Below are 21,044 nucleotides of genomic sequence, written 5' to 3' on the forward strand. Positions count from 1 at the left end.
GAGGTGAGAGTGACTGCCCTTGGTAACAAGGCCGCATTTGACTGAGTGTGGCATCAAGGAGCCCTGGCAAAACTGGAGTCAATGGGAATCAGGGGAAAACTCCCTGCTGGTTGGAGTCATACCTAGCACAAAGGATGATGTTTGTGGTTGTTGGAGGTCACTCATCTCAGTTCCAGGACATCACAGCACAAGTCCCTCAGGGTAGTGTCCTAGGCTGAACCATCCTTAGCTGCTTCATCAATGAACGTTCCTCCATCATAAGGCTAGAGGTGGGGATGTTCACTGATGATTGCACAATGTTCAGCACCATTCACAACTCCTCCGGTACTGAAGCAGTCCGTGTCAATATGCAGCAAGAACCAGTCAATATTCAGGCTTGGCCTGATAAGTGGTAAGTAACATTTGCGCCATTCAAATGTCAGGCCAGAATTGGACCAGCCATATAAACACTGTGGCTACAAGAACAGGTCAGAGGTTGGGAATATTCTGTGGTAAGTAACTCACCACCTGAGTCCCCAAAGCCTGTCGACCATCTACAGGGCACAAGTCAGGAGTATTGTGGAAAGCTCTCCACTTGCCTGGGTGAGCACAACTCCAAGAACGCTCAAGAAAATCCAAGACTGGCACCTGGCACCACCTTCAACATCCACTCCCTCCACCACCAACGCACAGTGGCAGCAGTGTGTACCATCTACAAGATGCACTGCAGAAACTCACCAAGGCTCCTTTGAGAGCACATTCCAAACCCATGGCATCTACCACCTAGAAGGACAAGTGCAACAGATGCATGGGAACACTACCTCCTGCAAATTCCCTTCCAAGCCACTCACCTTCCTGACTTGGAATCATAATCACTGTTCCTTCTCTGTCACTGGATCAAAATCCTGGAGCTCCCTCCCCAGCAGCACTGTGGGTGCACCTACACCACATGGACTGCAGTGGTTCAAGAAGGTGGCAATCTTCAGTAGTGGTAATAATAATTCTCAACCGATACTGCCCCTAGACACAGGACTGGGATGCAAATCCTGAATAATGTTTCCTTCCAAACCACTCACCATCCTGACTTGGGAATAAATCACCGATCCTTCACTGTCGCTGGGTCGAAATCCTGGAACTTCCTTCCTAACAGCACTGTGGGTGTACTTACACCACATGGGCTGCAGCGGTTCAAGAAGGCAGCTCACCACCACCTTCTCAAGGGCAACTAGGGTTGGGACATAAGGGCCTAGCCAGCAACACCCACATCCCATGAACGAATATTAAAAAGCATAATCCAGTAGGTTGTTATGAGACAGCAGATGATGTGTGCCAGGCAGATCAAATCCACGAGGGAAACTCATGACCATGCGGTCACAATGATTTTGCAATTTGTATTTTATTTCGAGATTAATGCTCTGAATTCAGTAGTAATAAGTCCGCCAAAACTCTAGAGAGTTGTACAAAACTAAATTAAACATTTATTAACAAACGAAAAGGTTTCAAGCACATACATAGGTCTACAAATTACTACTATAATAACTCCTAAAACCCCTAATGAACCTGGCTTCCAGTTACACCTCCCCCTTAGGGCAACAGTGAAAAAACAAATAGATTTTAAAGAGGCCCAGGCAAATAATCAACATACCCTGGACAGTAGAATTCAAAGTGGCTTTTCCCAGCTTCGGTTTCTGTAGACAGCAGCTTAATGCACAAATACTGGAGGCTTTTCACACTTCTGGTAGATCTTACAATGCCTTCCCTGACACATAGCCTCATTTCCCTTTATTATATGTTTCTCTCTTTTAATGCAAATTCCATTGTTCTGCTATACCTTTCGAACTTTACTTTTCTCATAATATAAATCATTGCATGGTGCTAAAATTATCAGTAACCTTTGGGAAAAATAAACACAATGCTTGGCCTAGCTTCTCTGGCTGGGCGTAACATCCTGCTTTCTCTTTGAAATTCAACCTACCCTGATTTATCTAAAAATACAAATTCTTCTCACTTCACCTTCTAAAACGTCATTCATGTTTAAAAATTTAGCATTTTAAACCTAGCTTCTTTGGAAGAATCAAAAACCTCCAGGCCAGCAGTCTCAAATTCAATTAAATCCCACACACACAGAGAAACTACCCAAACCCCACTATTAACCTACTTTTACAGTAAATCACAATAATATTACGAGAATTATTATACTTTCATGACAAGGTGGTCCAGGGGAAATTTCAGGAATTGCAAAATGGCTGCCAATTACAACAACTACCCCAAAGGCACTTTGAAACATTAGAACTTCACAAACCTAATGTAGGGGTGATCTCCTCATCTCATACTCCCAGTGGGGAGTTTCCATCTACTGGGAGCACAGTTTGGAAATTCAGGCATGTATGGTGTCCACCAAAGAGTGATTGGCAATACCCATACAGGAACGCATGTATACACATGGGTAACAAATGTTGCCAAATCCAGTAATTCATTGAATTATAGGTTTGTGCAATACAGGAGTAGGCCAAGCAGCCCATATTGCCTGGGTCAGCTCTTGGAGAGCTGCATTTTGCTAGGGCGGTAGTGGCCTCAGCCATTTCAGGGAGCTCCGAACGGGTTCTGTGGCAATCAGACAGTTAATGAGATGCCTTCAAGGCTCCGGTCCCTTTAAGTGACAAGATTCCACCCCCAAGAGCTTCCAGCCAATCGGAGGGCCTGCAGTACTTCAGTCCCAGCAGGACTAGCAGGAGCAGTGGCCACTGCTGGGACTGCAGCCAGCCTGGTGAAATGGCATGGATACCTCCCTCGGAAGAAGGTAAGTGGGGTCAGGAGCCACTGGGGCCAAACTGGCAGGCTCCGGTGAGATGGAGGGCATGGTTAGTGAAGGAGGTCATTGCCACCAGGATAGGGGCTCTTCCATGGGCCACGGGGTGCCTGATTAGGAGATTCACACCCGCGCCCACAGTGGGGGCCATCAGGGTTTGCCAGGCAGCCTCCCCACGCAGCAGAGGGCCCATCCAACACTGGTAAGATGTCAATTGCAGCAGACAGAGGAAGATGTCAATTGCAGCAGACAGAGGCCCTTAAGTGGCCCTTAATTGGCCTCTTAATGACCTCTTAAGTGGCCTCTCAACGGTAAGGTCATCTTAAACCTTTCCACCACTGATAAAATTCCATGGTGTAGGTGAGGGAAGGGGAACCATCCCCTGCCATGTTACGCTCCCCACCCCCATTCAGTGCCCTAGAGGCCCCAGAAGGATCTATTCAATTAGCCACACTCTCCTGCACTTCTCACCAGAGCCATGCAAATTTTTCCTTTGCAAGTATTTGTCCACATGTAGTATTGTGGCCCTTATCATTTAGACCACTTTCCTTTTGCAGGCATCACCTGGGTCACACAATAGTCTGTGGAGGCAAAATTCAACTATGACACTGGTGGAAAACCTACCTTAAATCAAAACAGGAGTCCAACCAAAGTTAAATTTCCCTTTTGTATGCAGAACAGAAACAGAATTTAGGAACAAGTCCATTCAGCCCCTCAAGCCTGTACTTCCATCCAATAAGTTCAGGGCTGATCGACATCTTAACTCCATTTACCTTCATTGACGAGATGGCTTCTTGGAGCAGCTTGTGGTGGAGCCCACTAGGGAACAGGCAATTCTAGATTTAGTGATGTGTGATGAGGCAGATTTGATAAGGGAGCTTAAGGTGAAGGAACCCTTAGGAGGAAGTGACCATAATATGATAGAATTTACCCTGCAATTTGAGAGGAGAAAGCTGGAATCAGATGTAACGGTATTACAGTTGAATAAAGGCAACTACAGAGGCATGAGGGAGGAGCTGGCCAGAATTGACTGGGAGATGAGCTTAGCAGTAAAGACAGTGGAACAGCAATGGCAGGAGTTTCTGTGAGTAACTTGGGAGACACAGCAAAAATTCATCCCTAGGAAGAAGAAGCATATTAAAGGGAAGACGAGGCAACCATGGCTGACAAGGGAAGTCAGGGACAGCATAAAAGCTAAAGAGAAAGCATACAACGCGGCGAAGAGCAGTGGGAAACCAGGGGATTGGGAAGCCTACAAAGACCAACAGAGGACAACTAAAAAAGAAATAAGGAGGGAGAAGATTAAATATGAGGGTAAACTAGCCAGTAATATAAAAGAAGATTGCAAGAGTTTTTTAGATATATAAAGGGTAAGAGAGAGGCAAAAGTGGACATTGGGCCGCTGGAAAATGACGCTGGAGAAGTAGTAGTGGGGAACAAAGAAATGGCGGAGGAACTGAATAGGTACTTTGCTTCAGTCTTCACAGTGGAAGACATGAGTCACATCCCCAAAGTTCAAGAGAATCGGGGGGCAGAGGTGAGTATGGTGGCCATTACCAAGGAGAAGGTGCTAGGAAAACTGAAAGGTCTGAAGGTGGATAAATCACCTGGACCAGATGGATTACACCCCAGAGTTCTGAAGGAGATAGCTGAAGAGATAGTGGAGGCGTTAGTGGTGATCTTTCAGGAATCACTGGAGTCAGAGAGGGTCCCAGATGACTAGAAAATCACTAATGTAACCCCCCTGTTTAAGAAGGGAGTGAGACAAAAGACGGGAAATTACAGGCTGATTAGCCTGACCTCGGTCGTTGGTAAGATTTTAGAGTCCATTATTAAGGATGAGATTTCAGAATACTTGGAAGTGCATGGTAAAATCGGGCAAAGTCAGCATGGTTTCATCAAGGGGAGGTCATGCCTACCAAATCTGCTAGAATTTTTTGAGGAGGTAACGAGCAGGTTAGACAAAGGAGAGCCAATGGATGTTATCTACTTGGACTTCCAGAAGACCTTTGACAAGGTGCCACACTGGAGGCTGCTCAGTAAGATAAGAGCCCATGGTGTTAGAGGCAAGGTACTAGCATGGATAGAAGATTGGCTGTCTGGCAGGAGGCAGAGAGTGGGGATAAGGGGGTCCTTCACAGGATGGCGGCCTGTGACTAGTGGAGTTCCGCAGGGGTCAGTGTTGGGACCACAACTTTTCACTTTATACATTAATGATCTAGATGAAGGAACTGAGGGCATCCTGGCTAAGTTTGTAGATGATACAAAGATAGGTAGAGGGACAGGTAGTATTGAGGAGGCAGGGAGGCTGCAGAAGGATTTGGACAGGTTAGAAGAATGGACAAAGAAGTGGCAGATGGAATACAACATGGGGAAGTGTGAGGTCATGCACTTTGGTAGGAAGAATAGAGGCATAGACTATTTTCCAAATGGGGAGAGAATTCAGAAATCTGGAGTGCAAAGGGACTTGGGAGTCCTAGTCCAGGATTCTCTTAAGGTTAACTTGCAGGTTGAGTCGGTAGTTAGGAAGGCAAATGCAATGTTAGCATTTATTTCGAGAGGACTAGAATATAAAGGCAGGGATGTGCTGCTGAGGCTTTATAAGGCTCTGGTCAGACCACATTTGGAATATTGTGAGCAATTCTGGGCCCCGTATCTCAGGAAAGATGTGCTGGCCCTGGAGAGGGTCCAGAGGAGGTTCACGAGAATGATCCCAGAATTGAAAGGCTTAACATATGAGGAACGTTTGAGGACTGTGGGTCCATACTCGATGCAGTTTAGAAGGATGAGGGGGGATCTGATTGAAACTTACAGAATACTGAAAGGCCTGGATAGAGTGGACGTGGGGAAGATGTTTCCATTAGTAGGAGAGACTAGGACCCGAGGGCACAGCCTCAGAGTAAAGGGAAGTCCTTTTAGAACAGAGATGAGGAGAAACATCTTTAGCCAGAGAGTGGTGAAGCTATGGAATTCATTGCCACAGAAGTCTGTGGAGGCCAGGTCATTGAGTGTATTTAAGACCGAGATAGATAGGTTCTTGATTGGTAAGGGGATCAAAGGTTACGGGGAGAAGGCGGGAGAATGGGGTTGAGAGACTTATCAGCCATGATTGAATGGCGGAACAGACTCGAAGGGCCGAATGGCCTAATTTCTGCTCCTATGTCTAATGGTCCTATGGCTCCGTGACCCTGGTGTAACAAAAAACTATTAATCTCAGTTTTGAAATTTTCTTTTTTTGACCCCCCCCCCTACCCCCAAGCGGTAGGTTTTTTGGGGAATGGGCCTAACTCTAATTTTATGGCCCCTTGTTCTGGATTCACTCAGCAGAGGAAATAGTTTCCTAGAAGTTAGAAGGTAGGAATTATGCTCCAGCTACACTGAGGTGAGAGGACACTGTAGTACTGCCAGCAGTTCTGGGAGGCCACACCATAGGAAGGTCTTGGAAGGAATGAGACTGACCAGAACAATATCCGGACTCCCAGGGTTAAGTTATGAGGAGGGATTGTACTCCCTTGAATTTCAAACGTTAGAGGCTGATTTGCTCAAGGTTTCCAAGATAATTAGGAAAAAAACTAACGGCAGATAGAAAGAAATAATTACTGTTGGTTGGGAAATCTAGGATTAAGGGGCACAGCCTACAATTTATAGCCAAATCTCTCGACAGTGAAGTTAAGAAACACATTTACATATAAACAGCCCATTTGATGGTAGATTAATTCTTAATTTCATACCTGAGACTGATAGATTTCTTTTCACCAAATGTATTAAGGGAAATGTGTCAAAGGCGGGTATGTGGAGATCAGCCATGATCTCACTGAACGGTGGGATAGGTTTGAGGGGCTGAATGGCTTGCTCCAGTTCTTATTCCTTTGCTTCTGCTTTGTGGGACAATAAAATAACATGTTCACTGGACATGTTTTGCTGTTAATAAATAAATATAGTATAAATATAGCCTGAATAAATATTTTCTGTTGTTAGAAAATGACAAATAACTCCCCGATATCTATGACTCGCATTTCCTGCTAGCGGTGAGCACAGAGAAAATTGAATCTAAAGGACATGTGATATATTAATGCACTACATCCTGATACATAAAAGAAGAGTCCCCCATGCATTAGTGAAATACAAGTATACCTAATGCATTATAGAAGTATACATGATGTGGCACAGGGTACACCTAATGCTCTAACTTAGTATACTTCATAGAGTCAAGAAGTAAAGTGTGCTCCTATTCTAGTAACAAGTCACAGCTTATTGATGAAATATAGGGTATACCTATTGGGTAATTGCGAACAGTATAAAACTAAAATTAGCCACGTTTTATAGTGGCTGCCCAATCCACAGTGTCAAGAGATTGGAGCTTAGAACCAGAGAACCAAAGAAAAGTTACAGCACAGAAGGAGGCCATTCGGCCCATCTTATCCATGCCAGCCTGAGGACACCCAGGTGCCCTTTCTAATCCCACCTTCCTGCACCCGGCCCATAGCCCTGCAGCTTACAGCACTTTAGGTGCAGATCCAGGTATTTTTTTAAAAGTGTTTAAAGTTTCTGCCTCTACCACCAACTTGTGCAGCAAATTCCAGACACCCACTACCCTCTGAGTAAAAAATGTCTTCCTCATGTCCCCCCTACACCTTCTGTCACTTATCTTGAATCTATGTCCCCTGGTTCTAGAATTCTCTACTAAGGGAAACAATTTTATCCTGTCCACTCTATCTATTCCCCTCATAATTTTGTACACCTCAATCAAGTCACCTCTCAGCCTTCTTTGTTCTAAGGAAAATAACCCCAACCTATCCAATCTCTCCTCGTAGCTACACTTTTCTAACCCCGGCAACATTCTTGTAAACCTCCTCTGCAATCTCTCCAGAGCTATTACGTCCTTCCTGTAATGTGGTGACCAGAACTGCACACAATACTCCAGTTGTGGCCTCACCAGTGTTTTATACAATTCCAACATTATATCCTTACTTTTATATTCTACACCTCTGCCAATGAAGGAGAGTATTCCATTTGCCTTCTTTACAACCTTGTCTACTTGAACTGCTGCCTTCAGGGACCTGTGTACTTGTACACCAAGATCTCTCACTTCATTTACCCCTTTTAGTATATTCCCATTTATTTTGTAATCCCTGTAACTGTTTGACCTCCCTAAATGTATGACCTCACACTTCTCTATGTTAAAATCCATCTGCTACTTTACCGCCCACTCCACCAACCCATCTATATCATTTTGGGGATTATGGCTATCCTCTACACTATCCACTATTCGGCCAATCTTTGTGTCATCTGCACAACTGCTTAACTGGCCTCCGAGCGGAGGTTGGGAACTTCAAGTCCCTACATATCCCGGGGCAGAATTTTTAGGTTAATGGGTAGCCGCAATCGGCAGGCCCAGGAGCAGCGGGGTTACGGACCGATGACCGCGATTGGCCCCCGGCCGCGATTTCATGCTGGTTGGCCAATTAACGGCCAGCCAGCATGGAAAGCGCACTGAAAGGCTCAGCGCTGCCGGGATGGGGGGCGGGAGGCAGGCGAGCGCTGAAGTCAGCGGGGGAGTATGGAAGGAAAGCTCCCCGAAGGCAGAGAACTGCCTCAGGGAGCTGAGAAATTTAAAATCAATAAAAACAGAATGTAAAATCGGGAAAAATTATCCACACATCAGAATGAGACACGTCAGCATACGGATGATGAAAATTTTTGAAAACATTTTAATCTTTTTTAAAATGAATCAAGAAAACCTCGTCCCCCTCTTGGGTGAAGTTCCTCCAAAATGCAAAGGCCGCCTGACCGATTCGCCCGCCGGCCAACTGAAAAATCACCGTCAATTGTTACTTTAATGGCCTTAATACGCCTATTCATTGTCGGGCAGCCTGCAGTCAACTCTCGCGCACGCCCGCCAACCGAAATACCGCCTAAGTGCGCGATGAAGTTGGGACACTCGCCTGATGTCATCGCGGGTTATTTCGCGCTCGCACGTGTCAGGCATGCACTCGCACGCCAAGCGGAAAATTGTACCTCCAGAGTTTCCAAACATTGTGCGCATCAGGAGCAGGCTGTGCATGCACAGTTCAGCATTCTGAGATCTTCGAGCTGAGTGCATGGGGAGAAAACAGCGCAATAACCCAATCACGGGACCCAGGAGCGGGGCACCATAACACCATAAAAGAGAGGAGGCCTGGGCCAGGGGACAGGGAGATATCCTAGGGAGAGATAGGGAGACAGAGAGAGTATTGGGAAAGGAGTGACTGGGAGGAGACCTTCGGGAGGAAGGGACCACAAGGAGGAGAAGAGCATTCGGGAGAGGAACCACCGAGGAAAGGAGCAAGGAAAGAGGCTCCAAGCAATAAGATGCTGCGGTTGACAGACTCCAAGTGGTGAGGCCTTGGGAGAGCCCCTGCAGAGCTGAAAAGGCAAAAGACTCTGTGCTGCGGGCCCTTTGGAGCATTGGTGTTCTGCTTGGCGTGTCTGCAGAGCTGAAGTTGTGCCTGTGAGTTGGTGCTGGTGCAGACCCAGGAATCCAGGGGAACGCAGCCTTGGGAGATGAGATGGAGACACGGGGAGGAGACCATTCACTGAGGCAGTCTGAGCTGGAGCAACCTTTGGAGGGAATTCCAAGGCTCGATCTTCGAAAGGGTAGAATGAAGACTTACAGTCCCTCATAAGGGACACAGAGTTTTAACCAGATTGTGTAACTCACAGTGGATATTGATGTCTGGGTGGGTTGCTGAGCAATCCATGGGAACTACCTTGGTCACATCTGCCATGTATTGAACAGCGTAGTGTGTTCAACCACATTTTTCCTGTTAATTCACATGCACCTCATATTAATCCTGAATTTTAGAGTATAAGATAGATATTGTAAATTGTTTTATTTTTCTGACCTTGTACAGTATAGCTCACATTGTTTGTTCAAACACTGTGGAATTTTGTGTCTTTATTCTCTTAGTAAGTACCTGGGATCTCAAACTTTGTTCCTTTAAACAAGAAGTTACTGGTCCTTAACTGGATCACATCAAAGACTTGGTGGTCTGGGCCAGGATTTTAACAACAGTGCTAGATAGACACTCCAGTGTTAAGTTAAAAAATTACTCTACAATGTAACCTGCATGTATGGCACTACTATTCCAGGGAGTTTGGAGATGGTTAGATAATTCCCCTGTCAATCATGCCTGGATTTTGTACTGTTGTTAATGGCTGGGATTATTTAACGTACATAATTTATATTCGGCCAAATCTTCCGAAAAGTGGTAATCACTGTTGGATTGTCACTCACCTCCTATTTGAGTGGGCAAAACATGGCAGGTGCAGTACAATGTGGATAAGTGTGAAGTTATCCACTTCAGTAGGAAAAACAGAATGAGAGTACTATTCAAATGGCAACAGATTGGGAAATGTTGAGATACAAAGGGACCTAGGTAGCCTTGGACACGAATCACAGAAAGCAAGCAGCAAGCAGTTAGGAAGACAAATGGTGTGTTGGCCTTCATTGCGAGAGGACTTGAGCACAGGAGCAAGTATGTCTTACTGCAGCTGTACAGGGCCCTGGTGAGACCACACCTGGAGTATTGTGTGCAGTTTTGGTCTCCTTACCTAAGAAAGGAAATACTTGCCCCAGAGGGAGTGCAGCAAAGGTTCACCAGGCTGATTCCTGGGATGGCAGAATTGTCATATGAGGAGAAATTGGGCCAACTAGGTCTGTATTCACTGGAATTTACAAGAATGAGAGGGAATCTCATTGAAATGTCTATAATTCCAACAGTGCTGGACAGACTGGATGCAGGGATGATGTTTCCTCTGGCTGGGGGGGTCTAGAACAAGGGGTCACTGTCTTAGGATAGGGGGTAGGCCATTTAGGACTGAGATGAGGAGAAACTTTCTCACTCAGGGGGTGGTGAACCTGTGGAATTCTCTACCACAGAAGGCTGTGGAGGCCAAGTCACTGAATATATTTAACAAAGAAAGTGATAGATTTCTAGACTCTAAAGGCATCAAGGGGCATGGGGAGAGAGAGGGAGTAGGGCATTGAGATAGAGGATCAGCCATGATCATACTGAATGGCGGAGCAGGCTCAAAAGGCCAAATGACCTAATCCTACACCTGCTTTATATGCTTCTATGGCCAGAATTTTTACCTCGTGGACCTGACCTGATCGAGCGTAAAATGATGTGCAATGATGTAGGGTGAGCGTCCCGAGGTCACCATGCACTCGCGCAATATTTCGGTCGACGGGCACGCGCAAAAGTCGGCAGCGCGCCCAATGACAATTAACAGGCCTATTAAGGCCATTACAGGCCCAATTCAATGTAATTTACGGTTGGCGGGCAGGCGAAAAGGCCAAGCAGCTTTTGCACATTTTAGGAAACCTCCTCCACGGGCGGTATTAGGTTTCCGACAGCAATTAAAAATAAAATAAAACTTTTAACATTTCTTTAATGACATGTCCCTACTCATGTGACAGAGCCACGTGAGGGAACACATTTTTAACATTTTACAATTCTTTATTTTTCATTTTCAAAGCTCTTCATCTCCCTGAGGCAGCTCTGTGCCCTAGGGAGCTTCTCCTGCGCGCTCGCCCTCTTCCTCTACCACAAACCCCCCCACCCTCGGCCATACAGGCAGCACCGAGCACTGCAGCACACGTTTCACGCTGGGCAGGCCTTCATTGGCCTACCAGTGTGGAATGGAGGTCGCAGCCCGATCACGGGCAGCGGTCGGCTTCCCGTTCACTCCCACCGAGCCCGCCCGACGAGGACAATATTCTGCCCTATGTTTCTATCTTCTTACCCAATGACAGAGCTCCGCATTTCAGCTCTGGACTTCTGAACTGGGTCTCTTCAGAAATGAGGAGTGCACCTGTTCTCGGAGCTATTCCTTGTAGTGCAGGATTGTCGGGGGAAGCCAAACCTTGCCCTATTTTTACATGACCAGCTGTTGTATTTTGGTAAGTCTTCATTAGCACAGTGAAAAGCTTTTGGACTTTAAATAGCTTTTCACTGTGTTAGTGAATGAGTGCGAGTGAGGTGAATGGGTAAGTGGGTCAGGTGGCAGCGTGATGTGGTACCAGCTGGGTAGGTTGGCAGGGTGGGCAGGTTAGGAAGAGTGAGTGGGGTGGAAGATGGCAGGGTGGTGGGCAGCAGGATAGGTAGGGTGCCAGGGTGGGTAGGATGGCAGGGTGGGTAGGATGGCAGGGTGGGTAGGATGGCAGGGGGGTAGGGTGGCAGGGTGGGTAGGATGGCAGGGTGGGTAGGATGGCGGGGGGCTAGGGTGGCAGGGTGAGTAGGATGGCAGGGTGGGTATGATGGCAGGGTGGGTAGGATGGCAGGGTGAGTATGATGGCAGGGTGGGTATGATGGCAGGGTGGGTAGGATGGCAGGGTGGGTATGATGGCAGGGTGGGTAGGATGGCAGGGTGGGTATGATGGCAGGGTGGGTAGGATGGCAGGGTGGGTAGGGTGGCAGGGTGGGCAGGATGGCAGGGTGGGCAGGATGGCAGGGTGGGCAGAGTGGGCAGGGTGGGCAGGGTCATCAGGGTGGCAGGGTGGGCAGGGCAGGCAGGGTGGGCAGAGTGGGCAGGGTGGGCAGGATGGCAGGGTGGGCAGGGTGGGCAGAGTGGGCAGGGTGGGCAGGATGGCAGGGTGGGCAGGGTGGGCAGAGTGGGCAGGGTGGGCAGAGTGGGCAGGGTGGGCAGGGTGGGCAGAGTGGGCAGAGTGGGCAGGGTGGGCAGAGTGGGCAGGGTGGGCAGGATGGCAGGGTGGGCAGGATGGTTAGGTGGGCAGGGTGGGCAGGGTGGGTAAGGTGGGTAGGATCCACGGGCGAGATGAGGTTTCATGAGGGTTTTTAAATCTTTAATGAAGGTTTCACTGAAAGTGATGGACATGTCCCAACTCATGTGACAGTGTCACATGAGGGGACACGTCAGGGAAATTTTGCTTTTGTATCTGTAACATTTTTAAATTTGGAGCTGATCTCCCTGAGGCAGCACTTAGCCTCAGGGAGATCAGTGTGCTCTTTCGCACTCCTGGCTCAGGGAATCCACTACCCCCCGCCCCCCCCCACCCCTGCCCGCTCAGGGAGCGCATAGTGCTTTCTGGTGGATGTCATGCTGGGTGGGCCTTAATTGGCCCACCCACGTAAAACGGCGGTACCCCCTGCACATCTCCCCTAACGGGGGGAGAATTCTTCCCTAGATATACTTGGGCTTCACGCGTGCTAATGTGCAACTCTTATTGTAATAAATGTTAAATTTACTTTATGTGCGACTCAGTTCTGGCCATCTAACAGTGCAAGAGAGGGATGTGCTGACCCAGGGGCTGGCTGGGGATAACCATGGTGTGTATGTGTGTGTGTGTTCATAATTTACCCATTGCAGAAGCAACAAGCTAGTAGATAAGGAGGCATTGGCTTCCAGGAGAGGTGGGTGAGTGGCTGTTGTCTGCTTGGAGCGTGGACCTGTATTTGGTTGAATGGCTGAAGTGGTAAGGGTCAGGAGAAACAGGTGGGGATAAGTACCCCCCCATGCTTCCCTTATGTCTAGATCTTGGTGCCCTCAAGCACCCCTCATGTCTGTTAGGATGCTGCAGTTCCTCTTCAGCTTCCTCCTTGCCTGAGGGTGCCTCACGCTGCAATATGTCTTCAACAGCAAAGGCCTCTCCCCTCTCTGCAGCAAACCATTAACAACCTGGGAGACCCTCGCTGAGACATGTTGAAGGGAGGCACCTAATTAGTCCAGGCATGGGGATCCCATTTTGAAGAGACCGATGGTTGCTCTGGTTGCAATGTGGCTCACTTTATGGCATTCCTGTGCCTCAGTCATTGGGTACCTCGCTGGTGTCATCAGCCACCTGTTCAGTGGATAACTCTTGTCAACCCAAGTATCCATCACATGGGGAGTGGGGGTGAGGTGGGGGGTGGTGTCGGGCTTGTGGTAGGGGAAGGGTGGTGGGAAGCTGTGGCACCTGGGAGTCCCACAGGGATGTTCTGGCTGCTCCCAGGGTAGTGAGGACATACATGACGGCAGTCACAGACCAATTGAGCATTGAAGGAGGTGACCAGGAGGTCGCTAATGTTCTTTTCCATTTGTCCGCTCTTCTCCTTCCTCACAGGTTCTCCTTGCTGGAGGAACACCCTCTGGAATGCCTGGGCCACAAGTCACCTGGGCAATGCCACTATTCGTGGGAACACCCTTCCAGTGGTTTCAACAAGGCCAACAAGTTAAACCTCTGCCACCACCCCCCACCCACCTTCCCCCCCCACCTCTCCCCCAGGCCCTTCTCCAATGATCCTCCTTTCAGGAGGACTAACAGCTGAAGAAGGCTTTAAGTCAAAACAAATGGCTACCCTTCTCTTTCCTTTCAATTAAAAGGAAACGCCTCACAGAATGCCTGCCAAGTGCAGCAACACCAAAAACATCCGTCCTTTTGCTGCCCTTAAAATGTTTCTGAGGCTCCACGCCCCCCTCCACGTGTTGCATGTGCGTTGCATCCAAGATTCTGAGGGTCTTGCAAAATCGCCGTCAATTGCCCACTCAATTGGCTTCTGGTCGCTGGTTTAGAAATTACAAGCAGAGTTCCCACTCGACATGACACACCAGTATGACAATGCCAGGCGCCCGATCCGACACCATCTCTCTTGATTTTATGGTCCATCAGCCCCCATTGCCATCTGTTTTGCTAAGGTAAAATTCCATCCTAAGGTGAGATCAGCCTTGACTTTATTGAACAGCAGAGCAGGCACAAGGCGCTGTTTGGCCTACGTCTGCTCCTATTTCTTGTGCTTTTATGTTCTGATCTGTGTCCTGGGGGCATTGATTCCAATTATTTAGTCCCCACTGTTAATAAAGAAGTCCAAATGTGATCAATCAATACTTTCCAAGTTATTGCTTTGCGGTCAGATTTAACAAATAATTGAAAGCAAAGGTTAACACTTTACTTTGCAATGAGCCTTGCAGTTTGTTCATTTTGTCTCACTTCCTAGTTAATGAGTAACTAATTTCTTCTTATCTGCCAGATAATCCTTACAATAGATTGACAATGAGTATACTTCCAAGTTCACTCGTAAGTCCTGTGTGTATGCGCTGACACACTGAACACTGCATTTCAACCTTTAACCTTCACTATCCTTTAGGGAGAGTTAAGAAAGCAATTTCAAGTGGATATTACAGCAAAATTCACTTTTTTTTTCCCTTTCAAAATGATATTTAACTTGGGACGTGCCCAGAACAGTGGAAGGCAACTATAATTTAATGTTGCGTGCCCTCCAATGACTGGGAAAGCTGTGTATTATTAATACTTTATGTCGCCTTAGATCTGCTTTCTTTCTGGGTTAAAGCGCAAGCTACATATTTTCCCTCATTGAAGCTTTCAATTTTTTTTTCATTGAATCTATTTGAGGCCAGCAGATGAGTTCTCTGTAATCTCCTTATGTTCTTAGACAGGGTCGGTGTCCTCTTGATCCAGTTGGATACTGTCACACGGGCCATCTAATGATAATGGGCTCATGCAGTGTGCGAGAAAGAGGGCCAAAGAGTTTCATCGCGTGATTAATGACAGAAAAAGGAAGGACAAGCAAATGAATCACTGCAGAATTGGGTTGAGGGGGTGGGACTGGGGAATGGGGGTGTTGGGGGGGAAGGGAAGCTGACGAACTGGGCTATGGGGGAGAGGCTGATGAATTGGACTGAGGACTGGCTTTCACAGCCCGAGGGTATCCCAGAGCATGTGACAACCAGTGAAGTATTTTTTGCAGAGCAATCGGTGCAATGCAGGGAAGCGTGGCAGCCAATTTGTGCAGAACAAAGTCCTGATGATGAGAGACAATTATGCCATTAGGCTGGGGTTATGCATTAATCTGACCATTGCCTGCCTTTTGCGGGGGACGTGTCCATGGTCTGATTCCTGCAATTTTAAAGTCAAGTAGGGGTAGGGGTGGGGGTGGGTGGGGTGAGGGGGAAATAGGGTTGGCTTGGGTTCAGGTTTGATTTGTCGAATTTTGATATTTCACTCCCCCCCGCCAGCCACCCTCTCACGTCCATTGGAAGCTGGCAAGGAGTGGTGACTCAGCCAGTTAAATTTGAGACCTTAGATGCTGACATGAAATGTAGCCAATTTCTATGAATTTTTTTATTCATTCACAGGATGTGGGCTTTATTGCCCATCCCTAATTGTCCTTGAGAAGGTGGTGGTGAGCAACTTTCTTGAACCGCTGCAGTCCATGTGGTGTAGGTACACCCACGGTGCTGTTAGAGAGCGAGTTCCAGGATTTTGACCCAGCGACAATGAAAAAACAGCGATATATTGCCAAGTCAGGATGGTGAGTGGCTTAGAGGGGAACATTATTCTGGGATAACCTCCCAGTCCTGTGTCTGGATGCAGTTTCGGTTGAGGATTATTATTACCACTACTGAAGATTGCAGGAAATCAGTGCAGATCCCCGTCACATCACATAATGAAGCAATCCACATTCACATGCTGTAAGACTTGGATAATATCCAGGCTTGGGCTAAAAAGTGGCAAGTAACAATCACATCACACATGTGCCAGGCAATGACCATTTCTAACAAAAGAGAATCTAACCATCTCCCCTTGATATTCAATGGCATTACCATTGCTGAATCCCCCACTATCAACATCCTGGGGTTACCATTGACCAGAAACTGAACTGGACCAGCCATATAAATACTGAGGCTTCAAGAGCAGGTCAGAGGCTGGAAGTTCGGTGATGAGTAACTCTCCTCTTGACTCCCCAAAGCCTGTCCACCATCTCCAGGGCACAAGTGAGAACTGTGATTGAATATTCTCCACTTGCCTGGATGACTACACCTCCAACAACACCCAAGACATTTGACACCATCCAGGTTAAATCAGTCACTTTATTGGTACCCTACCCACCACCTTAAAGATTTGTTCCCCCACCACCGGAAGTGGCTGCAGTGTGTATTATCTACAAGGTGCAATGTAGCAACTTGCCAAGGATCCTTCGACAGCACCTTCCAAACCATTAACCTCTACCACCTAGAAGGACATGGGCAGCAAATGCATGGGAACATCACCACCCACAAATTCCCCTGCAAGGCACACACCATCTTAACTTGGAACTGTTATAACAATGGGATGTGTTATACTGCTTATTAAAAAAACACCCGTTCATATTTTTGAAAAGAAAAACTGGCATTCCTATGACCGTGTAAAATTATTAATCAACCAATCCATTCTTTTACCGATAACAGAAGCTTTAAGCACTTGATACCTCCTAATTTTATGTAAATAAACTTTGAGACATTGACAAAAGAGATCACAGAAAAAAACTTAGTGTAACCACATAGAGATGTCAATAAACTGAAGTCAGTGGTTTTCTCCACCTGTATAAACACACTTGGGCAGTGGTGGTGTAATGGTATTGTCACTGGACTAGTAATCCAGAGACCCAGAGTAATGCTCTGGGGACCCAGGTTTAAATCCCACCATGGCAAATGGTGAAATTTGAATTCAATAAAAATCTGGTATTAAAAGTCTGATGATGACCGTGAAGCCAATTACCAATTGTCATAAAAACCCATCTGGTTCACTAATGTCCTTTAGGGAAGGAAATCTGCCATCTTTACCTGGCCTGGCCTATATGTGGTTGATTCTTAAAAGCCCTCTTCATGACACTCTGAACAAGGGCAATTAGGGATGGGCAATAAATGCTGGAATAAATTCGGGCCTAGTCAGCGACATCCACATCCCATGAACAAATAAATAATAACAAAAATAGAAAATGCTGGAAAAACTCAGCAAGTTTCTCAGCATCTGCGGACATTTCGAGTCCATATGACTTCTTCAGAGCCAAAGAAATATGATGGATTTTATACTGATGGGGAGGGGGTAGGGGGGGTGGGCAAATGGAACAAAATAGAAGGTCAGCTCAAGAGAGATTTGACAAAAATGGCATGGACACAAGACAAAGGGAGTGTCAATGGTAGTGTTAAAGGCTAAAGAAGGTACTAATAGTAGCATATAAACATAAGAAATAGGAGCAGAAGTAGGCCATTCAGCCCCGCAAGCCTGCCCTGCTATTCAATAAGATCAAGGCTGATCTGCCCCAGGACTCAACTCCTCTTTTGTGCCAGCTCCTCATAACCCTCAACTGCCCGATATTTCAAAAACCTATCTTCCTCCTCTTTAAATACTTTCAGTGATCTACCTCCACAATTCTCTGGGGCAGAGAATTCCAGACATTCACTACCCTCTGAGAGAAGAAATTCCTTTGCACCTCAGTTTTAAATGAGTGCCCCTTTATTCTGTAACTATGTCCCCTAGTTCAAGATTCCCCCACTAGTGGAAACATCTTCTCAACATCTACCCTGTCAAGCCCCCTCAGAATCATGTATGTTTTAATAAGATCACCCCTCATTCTTCTAAACTCTAATGAATAAAGGCCTAACCTGTTTAGCTGTTCTTGATAAGTCAACCCCTTCATCCCAGGAATCAGCCTAGTGGATCTCTTTTGTACTGCCCTCAATGCCAGTATATCCTTTCTTAAATACAGGGACAAAACCTGTACACAGTACTCCAGGTGCGGCCTCACCAACACCCTGTACAGTTGTAACAAGACTTTCCTATTTTTAAACTCCAACCCCCTAGCAATACAGGCCAAAACTCCATTTGCCTTCTTAATTACTTGCGGCACCTGCATGCTAACATTTTGTGTTTCATGCACAAGAACACCCAGATCCCTCTATGCTGCAGTTTTTTGTCTCCCTCCCTTCTTGACAGGGGCATCACATTAGTGGTTTTCCAATCTGTTCGGACCCTCCCGGAATCCAGTGAGTTCTGGAGTATTTCGACCAATGCCTCCACTATGTCTGCAGCCACTTCCTTTAAAACCCTTGGATGCAGCTCATCAGGTCCTGGCGACTTGTCTGCCTTTAGCCCCATTAGTTTGTCAAATACTTTGCCCCTCGCAATAGAGACTGTTGCAAGGTAAGATAGCAAAATGTGTTAATAGTAGAACCAAGGGTCAGCGCTCTGTGAAAGCAAAACATAAGAACAAGTTGCAGATGGCCTTGTGGGTGGGGGGAGGGGGTTGGAAAAAAAATTTAAAAGATCAAAATGGAGGACAGAGTTCATGTCTGAAGCTGTTGAACTCAATGTTGAGTCCAGAAGGCTGGAAAGTGCCTAGTCGAAAGATGAGGTGCTGTTTCTCCAGTTTGCGTTGGGCTTCACTGGAACATTGCAGCAGGCCAAGGAAGGACTTGTGGGCATGAGGGAAAGGTGGTGAATTCAAATAGCAAATGACAAGAAGGTCTGGGTCATGCTTGTGGACTGAGTGAAGTGTTCCGCAAAGTGATCATCCAGTCCACATTTAATCTCCCAATGTAGAGGAGACCGCATTGGGAACAGCGAATGTAGTAGACTAAATTGAAGGAGGTGTAAGTGAAGCACTGCTTCACCTGAAAGGAGTGTTTGGGGCCTTGGACAGTGAGGAGGGAGGAGGTACAAGGGCAAGTGTTATGCCTTCTGCGATTCTGGGGTGACAAGTGAGGACAAGGGGGGCCCTATCATGGTTCTGGGAGGAGGGGAAGGGGTGAAGGAAGAGGGGCGGGAGATGGGTCAGACACAGCTAAGGGCCCTGACAACCACAGTGAGGGGCTTCAGCTCAGGAAAAAAGAAGACATGTCAAAAGCACAGTTTTAGAAGATGGCATCATCAGAATAGATGCAATGGAGGCAGGGAAACTGGGAGAATGGGATGGCATCCTTACATGAAGCAGGGTGTTAGGAGCTATATTGGAGGTAGCTGTGGGAGTCGGTGGGCTTGTAATGAATATTGGTAGATAGTCTCTCACCAGAAATGGAGACAGAGAAGTCCCAAATGCTCCTTTCAGGGGAAGCAACGCTTCACTTGCACCTCCTTCAGTTTCATCTTCTGTATTTGCCGCTCCCAATGCGGTCTCCTCTACATTGGGGAGACTAAACGCAGACTGGGTGACCGCTTTGCTTTGCTCATCTGCAAGCATGACCCCAGCCTTCCTGTCGCTTGCCATTCCAACACTCCACCCTGCTCTCATGACCACATGTCCGTCCTTGGCCTGCTGCAATGTTCCAGTGAAGCCCAACGCAAACTGGAGGAACAGCACCTCATCTTCCGACTAGGCACTTTACAGCCTTCTGGGCTGAATATTGAATTCAACTACTTCAGTCCATGAATTCTGTCTTCCATTGTGATCTTTTTAATTTTTTTCCCCCAACCCCCTCCCTGCACCCAAGGGCCACCTGTAACTTGTTTTTATGTTGTGCTTTCACAGGCCGCTGACCCTTGTCCTGCTATGAACATATTCTGCTATCTTACATCCATTCCACTATCATTGCCGTCTTTAGTCTTTAACGCTAGCATTAATACTCGCTTTGTCTTGCATCCATGACACCTTTGTCAAATCTCCCCTGAGCTCCAACCTATCCATGACCTTCTATTTTGCTCCACCTGCTCCACCTCCCTCCACCCCCACTTCAACAGTATAAAACCCATCACATTTCTACCTCTCTTTGACTCTGAAGGAGAGTGATATGGGCTGGAAACATTAACTCTGTTTCTCCACAGTTCCTGCCAGTCCTGTTGAGTTTTTCCGGTATTTTCTGTTTTATTTTAGATTTCCAGTCCTTGCAGTATTTTGTTGTTGTTTCAGTGTTTAACTCGCTCACATAATCCTTCCATAGGAGTCTGGGCTCTCAGCCAAGCCGCATTATACATGCATGGTGTGGGTGAGTTGGCGGGGGCGGGGGGAGTGCAGGTGGCTGATACAGTATGAGGAGTGAGGGCTAGAGTACCTAAAATGTAACAAAACAACTGGGATGAACTCCCAGAGAACCGAGGCAGGCCTTTTAACCAGCCCGACATAGCACTCAGTCACCCCTGTGACTGCCTGTGATCTGCTCCGTGGGGTGGTGGGCCAGACTCTATCCCACCCCCACATCCCCGGATCAAAGAGTCTGACGTGGGGTATAGATAGTTTAAGTGAGTGGGCTGAAACTTGCAAGATGGAGTATAATATGGGTAAATGTGAGGTTTTCCACTTTGGTAGGAAGAATAGAAAAACAGGATGTTATTTTATTTATTCGTTCATGGGATGTGGACATTGCTGGCTAGAGCAGCATTTATTGCCCATCCCTAATTGCCCTCATTCAGAGGGCACTTAAGAGTCAACCACATTGCTGTAGATCTGGAGTCACATGTAAGCCAGACAAGGAAGTATAGCAGATTTCCTTCCCTATAGGGCAT

This window comes from Cetorhinus maximus, chromosome 2 (assembly GCF_964194155.1).
Source record: "Cetorhinus maximus chromosome 2, sCetMax3.hap1.1, whole genome shotgun sequence".
In the NCBI taxonomy this organism is placed as follows: domain Eukaryota; kingdom Metazoa; phylum Chordata; class Chondrichthyes; order Lamniformes; family Cetorhinidae; genus Cetorhinus; species Cetorhinus maximus.